Below are 8,513 nucleotides of genomic sequence, written 5' to 3'. Positions count from 1 at the left end.
TTAACTCTTGAGTTTCCACATGGAGTGGAACATCTTCTTCGTTGTATTCTTCACGTGGCTTTCGAGTGTGAGATTTCGGTCAATGGTTGACAACCAGAATTTTCAGATTGTTAGAGATGGGAGGGAAAAGTTAGGGGTAGCTATGATGGTGAATTGATTTGTACTGTGTTGTGATGTGAGAATAAGACATTGTGTTTTTTCTGCATTAAGTTTTATATTTAAATTTCTTTATTGATTTTCATATTAAACAAAGATAAACCTCTTTGAATAGATACATCCATTTCAAAACGACACATTCAGAAAGAAATAATCTATACAGAATTATATACTGAAAATGGATTTATAGTCCACAAATAACTGTAGTGGATTCAAGATGGATTGTAGACCAAAGGAAGTTGGCGTAACAAATTAAAGTGGAATAAAGAAAACAAGCAGTGGTTCCTATATTTTTTTTTAGGGACTCAATGTTTTAATTGGAACCTGGTTGCATTAAGTTTTAAGGAATGCATCCACCCAGGAGTGCATGATTGGAAGCTTTGGTTGATTTCGTTGGTAATTTCCTAAATGTCTCCTCTTGTCCCCCTTCTCCCCCACTGCTAACTCCCGGCTCCGTTCCTTCTATCTCGCTGCTCCCTATGCCTGGAATAGACTCCCTGAGCCAGTACGTCAGGCTCAGTCTCTGGCTGTCTTCAAGTCTAGGCTTAAAGCCCACCTCTTTGCTACTGCTTTCGACTCCTAACCATGACTCTTACTCAAACCCTCACTTATCACCCCTACCACTGCAATTTCCCCACCCCTAGCTGTCTGTTCGTCTGTCCAATTTAGATTGTAAGCTCTGTTGAGCAGGGACTGTCTTTTCATGTTAATTTGTACAGCGCTGCGTAAGTCTAGTAGCGCTATAGAAATGTTTAATAGTAGTAGTAGTAGTCTTGTTTGAATGGGATGTAAATCGTGACATCATCTGCATATATTTATTTATTTATTGCATTTGTATCCCACATTTTCCCACCTTTTTGCGGGTTCAGTGTGGCTTACAATATGATATAAATGATGGAAATACAATTTGTTACAACTTGGTTATGGATTACATTGTGTAGAGTTAAGCGAGACAGTCGAAGTAACGTTAAGGAATATAACAATGGAACACAGACATTGAAACATTGGAAGGGGACAATGGTAGGCTTAAAGGGCAAGTATTTAGGCATGAAGACATTATGGTATAACATATTTCTCTGAGGGAGGTATGAGTGATGTGAGAGTAACTGGGATGAGATTGCAGAAGTGGATGTATGATGCATTAGTGAACAGTGAGTGTGGACTTTGTGTTTGGCTCTTGCCCGCTATATTTTTTCAAAAAGGATGGGTCTTTCAATAATTTGCGGAAGGAAGCTTGTCGTGGATCGTCTTTAGTTGCGCAGCAGTGTATTCCAAACTGCGTGCTTATGTGAGAGAAGGTGACGCATGTAGCGTCTTGTATTTCAGGCCCTTGCAATTGGGGAAGTGAAGGTCGAGGAAAGTTTGAGATGATCTTTTGGCGTTTCTGGGTGGTAAGTCTATTAGCTCAGACATGTAGGCTGGGTCTTCGCGTGAATGATTTTGTGGACTAATGTGCATACTTTAAAGTGATGCGTTCCTTGAGTGGAAGCCAGTGTAGTTTCTCTCGTAATGGCTTTGCACTTTCATATTTTGGTTTTTCCGAAGATGAGTCTGGCTGCTGTATTCTGGGCTGTTTGAAGTTTCCTCAGTATTTGCTCTTTGCAACCAGCGTATAGTGAGTTGCAGTAATCCAGATGGCTGAGTACGAGGGATTGCACTAGGCTGCGAAAGACGGATCTTGGGAAGAATGGTCTTATCCTTTTTCAATTTCCACATGCAGTAGAACATGTTTTTTTTTTTTTTTTTAAAATATATATAATTTTATTAGATTTTAATACTTATACAGATATTATAATACTGCAAAGTATAATACAGCCATTAAGTAATAAAATTACAAATCAGGAAATCAAGAAAAAGTTCTCTTCTTATAACATGGCTTTCCTTAGACCTCAATATGAAAAGAAGAGGGGGGGGGGGGGGTAGGAATATAGTGAAGTTAAACACAGTATACATAAATCATTATAATCTTAATTATGGTTCTGTCATTCCTTACTTCTTTATTACTCTACAGATTGCTTACTGTCTAGGAAGGTCTGGAGTTGGTTAGGCAAATAATAGACATATTTTATCTGATTTAGTCTAATAATACATTTACAAGGGTAGGCCAGGAGGAATGAAGCCCCCAATTCCAAGACTTTTGGTCTCATAGAAAGAAATATTTTCGTCTTTCTTGAGTGGACTTAGTCACGTCCGGGTAAAGCCAAATTTTTGACCAGCAAACAAACGGTCAGTTGATTTAAAATACAGACGCATTATTGCATTTAGGTCCTGCTGAAATACAAATGAAACAATTAGTGTCCCTCTTTCAGTTACATCTTCAATTGATTGTCCAAAATGTCTGTGACGTTTGCAGGTTATTGACTTCTCTGAATCATTTTTTTTCATTGTAGATGGTATTAATAAATTTGTTCAGACGGTGGAAACACTTCTTGGGGAAATTTCAAATTTCTTTTAAATCCTGCAAAACATGTCATTCGGGGACACTCCCAACAGTCTAGTAAAAATTCAGTATTTGGAGATTTAATCTCCTATTATAGTTCTCCACTTGCTCTATCTCCTCTTAAATCCATATTATCCTTTATCAGCAATTAAACGGTCCATTGAAATTGCTGGTCTTACTATTCGGGCGTCTGCATGCACTTGTTATGCTGCTGGAGCCTGCCTGGCATGGTTGCAACAGGCAGTGGAACAGCCCGTGATGGAGCGGAGCCCTTGTTAAAGTGGCTCCGCGAATGGACGTCAGCCTTGTCCTTTTGGCTGACGCCCTTTCTGATATTGTCAGAGCTCGGCTACTAGATGGCTGTAGCAGTGGCGGCTCGCCGTCTTCTGTGGCTACGGCATTGGGCGGCGGACATGGCCTCTAAGCAAAGGTTGGTGAAGTTGCCCTTTCAAGGCCTTCTCCTGTTGGGTGAGGGGTTGGAGAAAAATTGTGAAAGGCCTGGGAGATGCTAAACCCCAGCTCTTACCCGAGGATAGGCCGCGGCCATCCCTCCAAGGGTCAGGCGGTTCACTCCTCTTATAGACCTCGCTTCCGTGAAGCTAGAAGGTACCGCCTGGGGCATTCTGCTGGGTCCACTTCTCGTGGCCGGTTTTCAGCAGAGGAACTCCTTTCGCTCGGACAAACGTTCCGCAGCAGCAGCAGGCTCAAGACCTGGAGTTCAGGGCGACCCTCTCAATGAGAGTGCGCCGCCCCCCTCCTCGATTCCTGTTATAGGAGGACGTCTTTCCCTCTTTCTCGAGGAGTGGGCCAAGATTACCTCAGATCAGTGGGCCAAGATTACCTCAGATCAGTGGGTCTTGGACCTGATCAGAGAAGGATACCGAATAGAATTCGATTCCCCGATAAGAGACGTGTTTGTGGAGTCCCGATGCGGTTTCTGCTGCCAAACGGGCGGCGGTAGAGGAGACCTTACAAGGCTTGATTCACATTGGGGCGGTTTCCCCCGGTGCGTCCCGCCGATTTCGGCTGCGGCCACTACTCCATTTACTTTGTGGTGCCTGTGAAAAGGTGGGTCTTTTCGACCTATTCTGGACTTAAAAGAATTAAACAAGTCCCTAAGAGTGCGGCATTTTCACATGGAAACCCTGCGCTCCGTTAGTGTGGCGGTACAGCCAGGAGAGTTTCTCACGTCTCTGGACCTGAAAGAAGATTACTTGCACATTCCAATTTGGCCCCCGCACCAGAAGTTTCTGTGGTTTGCGGTGATGGGAAAACATTTCCAGTTTCGGGCCTTGCCTTTTGGCCTCACCACAGCTCCCGAACGTTTTCCAAGGTAATGGTGATAGTAGCTGCTTTTCTCAGGTGAGAAGGTATCCGGGTTTACCCGTACCTAGACGACTGGCTCATCAGAGCGGACTCCGCAACAGAGAGCCATCAAGCTACAGCCAGAGTGGTCTCAGTACTGCAATCTCTGGGCTGGGTCGTCAATGTAGCCAAAAGTCACCTGATTCCCCTCGCAATCTCTAGAATATTTGGGGCATGATTCGACACAGACTCGGGATATGTATTCCTACCCGAGCAAAGGCGGTGCAAGCTTCAGAATCAGGTCCGTCTGCTCCTGAGGATGCCCCACCCGTGAGCTTGGGACATTGTCCAGCTGTTGGGATCGATGACGGCCACCTTGGATTTGGTGCCCTGGGCGAGAGCGCACCTGAGACCTCTGCAGTATTCCCTGTTTCAACGATGGTCTCCAGTATCTCAGGATTATCAATGCAGACTCTCTTGGCTCCCTGCGGCCCAACTCAAACATGGAGTGTGGCTCTCAAACAGCATGCTGCGGCGAGGAATGCTGCTGGTGCTCCCCGAGTGGTGCCTAGTGGTGACAGATGCCAGCCTGAAAGTCTGGGGCGCACATTATAAGGGGAAAGCATGCCCAGGGTCTTTGGGACACCCGACGAGTCGGAGTGGTCCAATCAATCGCCTAGAATTCAAAGCGGTGTTTTCAGGCGCTTCTGGCTTTTCAAGTGACCCTGGAAGGATTGGCTGTCAGAGTGATGTCGGACAACACGACAACAGTGGCCTACATAAACCGACAAGGCGGCACTCAGTGCAGAGCGCAGGCTGCGAAGGCCGAACAGATTTGCCACTGGGCCGAGCTGCATCTACAGTTTCTGTCGGCAGCTCACATTGCAGGTCAGAGCAACGTGCAAGCCGATTATCTAAGCAGGCATCAAATCGATCCAGCGGAATGGGAACTGGCAGACGAAGTATTCCTGCAGATACGTGCCAAATGGGGCAAGCCCGTAATGGATCTTATGGCGACAAGCTCAAATGCCAAAGTCCCGTGCTTTTCAGCAGACGGAGAGATCCTCGCTCGGCCGGGTTGGATGCCTTGGCTCAACCCTGGCCTCTGGGCCTCTGGTATGTGTTCCTTCCATGGCCCTTGATAGGGCGTGTGCTCCTGCGGATTCGGCTTCACCCAGGAGAAGTGGTTCTCATCGCCCTGGATTGGCCCAGGGGGCCTTGGTATGCGGACCTCCGACAGATGCTAGTGGAGGCTCCCCTTCCTTTACCTCTGGTATCGAACCTGTTGTCGCAGGAACCAGTGGCCATGGAGGACGCCTGCCGTTTTGGTCTTACGGCATGGCTATTGAGAGGGCGCAATTGAGAGGCAAAGGCTATTCCAATGTTATTTCCACTCTCCTGCAGGCCCGCAAGCGGTCCACTTCCGTGGCTTATGCCAGGATCTGGCGCCAGTTTGAGGCTTGATGTGTTTCAAAAGCGATCACACCCATGCGGGCTCCTGTCTCGCTGATTCTTGACTTTTTGCAGGATGGTGTACAAAAAGGCTTGGCCTATAATTCCCTGCGGGTGCAAGTGGCAGCATTGGCCTCCCTTCATGGTAAGGTTGCAGGCGTGTCTTTAGCTGCTCATCCAGATGTGACACGGTTTCTTAGATGGGTGCTTCGGCTCCGTCCTCCCATTCAGGCACCTTGTCCAGCTTGGAACCTGGGGCTAGTTTTGAAGGCTCTACAGGGTTCTCCTTTTGAGCCGCTATGGCGAGCTTCAGAGAAAGATTTGACGCTAAAGGCCGTTTTTCTGGTGGTCATTACTTCTGCGAGACGGGTGTCAGAACTCCAGGCACTGTCCTGTCGAGACCCATTTCTGCATTTTCAGAGTCCGGGGTCACGGTTCGTACCATGCCTTCCTTCATGCCTAAGGTGGTTTCAGTGTTTCACCTAAACCAGCCTATTTTGCTACCCTCTTTCGTTAAGGAGGAGTTTCCAGAATCCTTTGGGCAGTTGCACCTGTTGGATGTGCGCAGGACTCTGTTGCAGTATCTGCGAGTTACTAATTTTTTCAGGACCTCTGATCATTTGTTTGTTTTACTATCAGGTTCTCGCAGAGGGTCTCCAGCGTCTAAAGCCACTATTGCCCGCTGGCTCAAAGAAGCTTATCTTTTCAGCTTATCTGCTTGCCGGCCGACCTCTGCCTGTAGCCTTTAAGGCACATTCTACAAGAGCGATTTCTTCCTCTTGGGCTGAAACTGGAGCACTCTCTATTCATGAGATTTGCAGTGCAGCAACATGGGCTTCAAAGCTCTCATTTGCCCGACATTACAGACTGGATGTGGCTGCTAGGAGGGATGCGTGTTTGGAGCACAAGTGCTAGCGCGTTGTGTGACTTGTTCCCACCCTATAAAGGGATTGATTTGATACATCCCATACGTAATGGCTTCATCTGCTTGATGACAAAGAAGGGAAAATTAGGTTCTTACCTTGGTAATTTTCTTTCCTTTAGTCATAGCAGATGAAGCCATGAGCCCTCCCTGTATGATTGTCTGTATGATGTGAATCTGTTTCAGGTTCTGTTCTTGTTTCCTGAAGTTCTAATCCTTCCTTGGGAGAAAGTTGGAAAACAGTCTTCAGGATTCTTGTTCACTTATAGGAGGATGAGTTAGTTCATTCCCTCCAGTTCATGTGTAGGAGGTTGAGTTCATCCCCTCCATAAATACAAAGAGGAGGATGAGTTTATTCCCTCCAGGAGGATGTGTTCATTCCCTCCTTTTGAGTTCATGCCCTTGTAATGGGGCCATCGTTTGCTGTGAGGAAAGTTCATGCTATTCCCATTGCGGTTTGTTATACTGCTTTGGAAGCTTCAAATACTGAAGAGGCAGTGGAGCTAGCTGACCATGTGGCACTGTGAAATTTGAGTGCTCTCTATCTCCCCCTGCTGGTTGATGGGCACAACCCATATGTAATGGCTTCATCTGCTATGACTAAAAGAAAGAAAATTACCAAGGTAAGAACCTAATTTTCCCTTCTTGAGTGGCCCTGACTGGAGCTGCTTTGTTTTGGCCATTGATTGGGAGGATGTTACGTAGAGTGCCCAGCACCCCTCTCTTGTCAACCCGGACTAATCAGACATCAGTCCACTCTCAACTGAAAGGCCTCCGGGCTCAACTACCATGCCTCCCAGATCCAGAGGTTTGTATTTGTTCAGAATGGTATGGCTGGACTAAAGGAAAACAAATTAACAGATATGACCATATTTCACATTGACTTCATTTCCATTTTAATTTCAGTGGTTTACAAATGGAATCAACTTTTAACACTTTCTAACAGTTTGTAGCTCTCTGTTCCAGTCCCAAATTGCCTGGGACTTTAATGCATGGAGACTTTGACCAGGGCCCAGAGAGAATTATACACCTTTGGCCCACTATGCCTCTGCCCCCATTCTAAACAATTCCTACAACCTTATCCACCCTTCATCATCCATCTACAAACAACTCTAGGATAAGTAAATGGGTGGTGGGGTTGGATAGATGAGTGGAATGGCTGGGGAATTGGTTAGTGGATGGATGAGAGATAAGGTAGGTGAGTAGGTGTGCAGGGATTTTAGACTTGCCTCACCCTGGTGAGCAAGTTTTTCAATGAAGGGGGGGGGGGGGTCCTACTCCTGTGAGTCCTTAACTTGCATTTTTGGGTCTTTGACTGGTTTTTGTTAACTTTCAATTTATTTTTCATTGAAATTAATTTGAAGTTAAAAGTATACGTAGCCGTCAGAGGTGAAGTCAAGATTTATCATTAAATGTGAAGTTAAAAAAAAAAAAAAGCTGCATTTTAGCATACTGCTCTACCAAAGTAATTTTGTACTTAGCTCTTTAACATTTATTACTCTGTCTGATGTGCTAAGATTAGTGTAGGTGTTCAGCACAGAATGTTTTTGTGTGCTAACAGTTCCTGCACCAGAAGTTAACTGGTACACAATGTCTGTGCTTAACCTAAAATAAACCACCACAGTAAGGACACTATAATACATTAGATCAACCCATGTGCCATTGATTAAAAAAATTTGGTTATTCATGTAGCACGTACAGGGTAAATCATAATTTCAATGTATTTGCTCCGCCTTGGAGCATTGGGCCCGGGTGTTCCACTTCAAGCTGAACAGGGGAAAAACCCAGTGTCTTATCCTCTCGTCCGCTCACGCCCACATATCTGACACAGTGCTTCCAGTATTGGGCTCTGCCCTTCCGATTGCTAACAGCCTGCGACTTTTAGGAGTGCAACTGGACTCACATCTCCAGCTGGCTGATCGCGTGCACTTGGTCTGCAAAAAAAATGTTTCAGGCAATGTGGAGGCTTCGGCGCATAAGACACCTCCTTACCAGAGATTTGTTCCGTACCCTTGTTCACTGGCTCGTCCTCTCCCATCTGGATTATTGTAGTGGAATTTATGCGAGCTACCAGGCCTCTTTGTTGAAAAAGTTCCAAACAGCTCCGAATACTGCGGTGAGACTCATCCTTAGAGAACGACGCTTTGCTCCTGCCGAACCCTTGCGCTTTAAACTCCATTGGCTGCCAGTACAGGAGCGCATTGCCTTTAAACTTTGCTCCCTGACACACAAAATCAT

The sequence above is a fragment of the Microcaecilia unicolor genome, chromosome 1 (genome assembly GCF_901765095.1).
Source record: "Microcaecilia unicolor chromosome 1, aMicUni1.1, whole genome shotgun sequence".
NCBI classification, from domain to species: Eukaryota; Metazoa; Chordata; class Amphibia; order Gymnophiona; family Siphonopidae; genus Microcaecilia; species Microcaecilia unicolor.
This window is presented reverse-complemented; position numbering follows the sequence as displayed.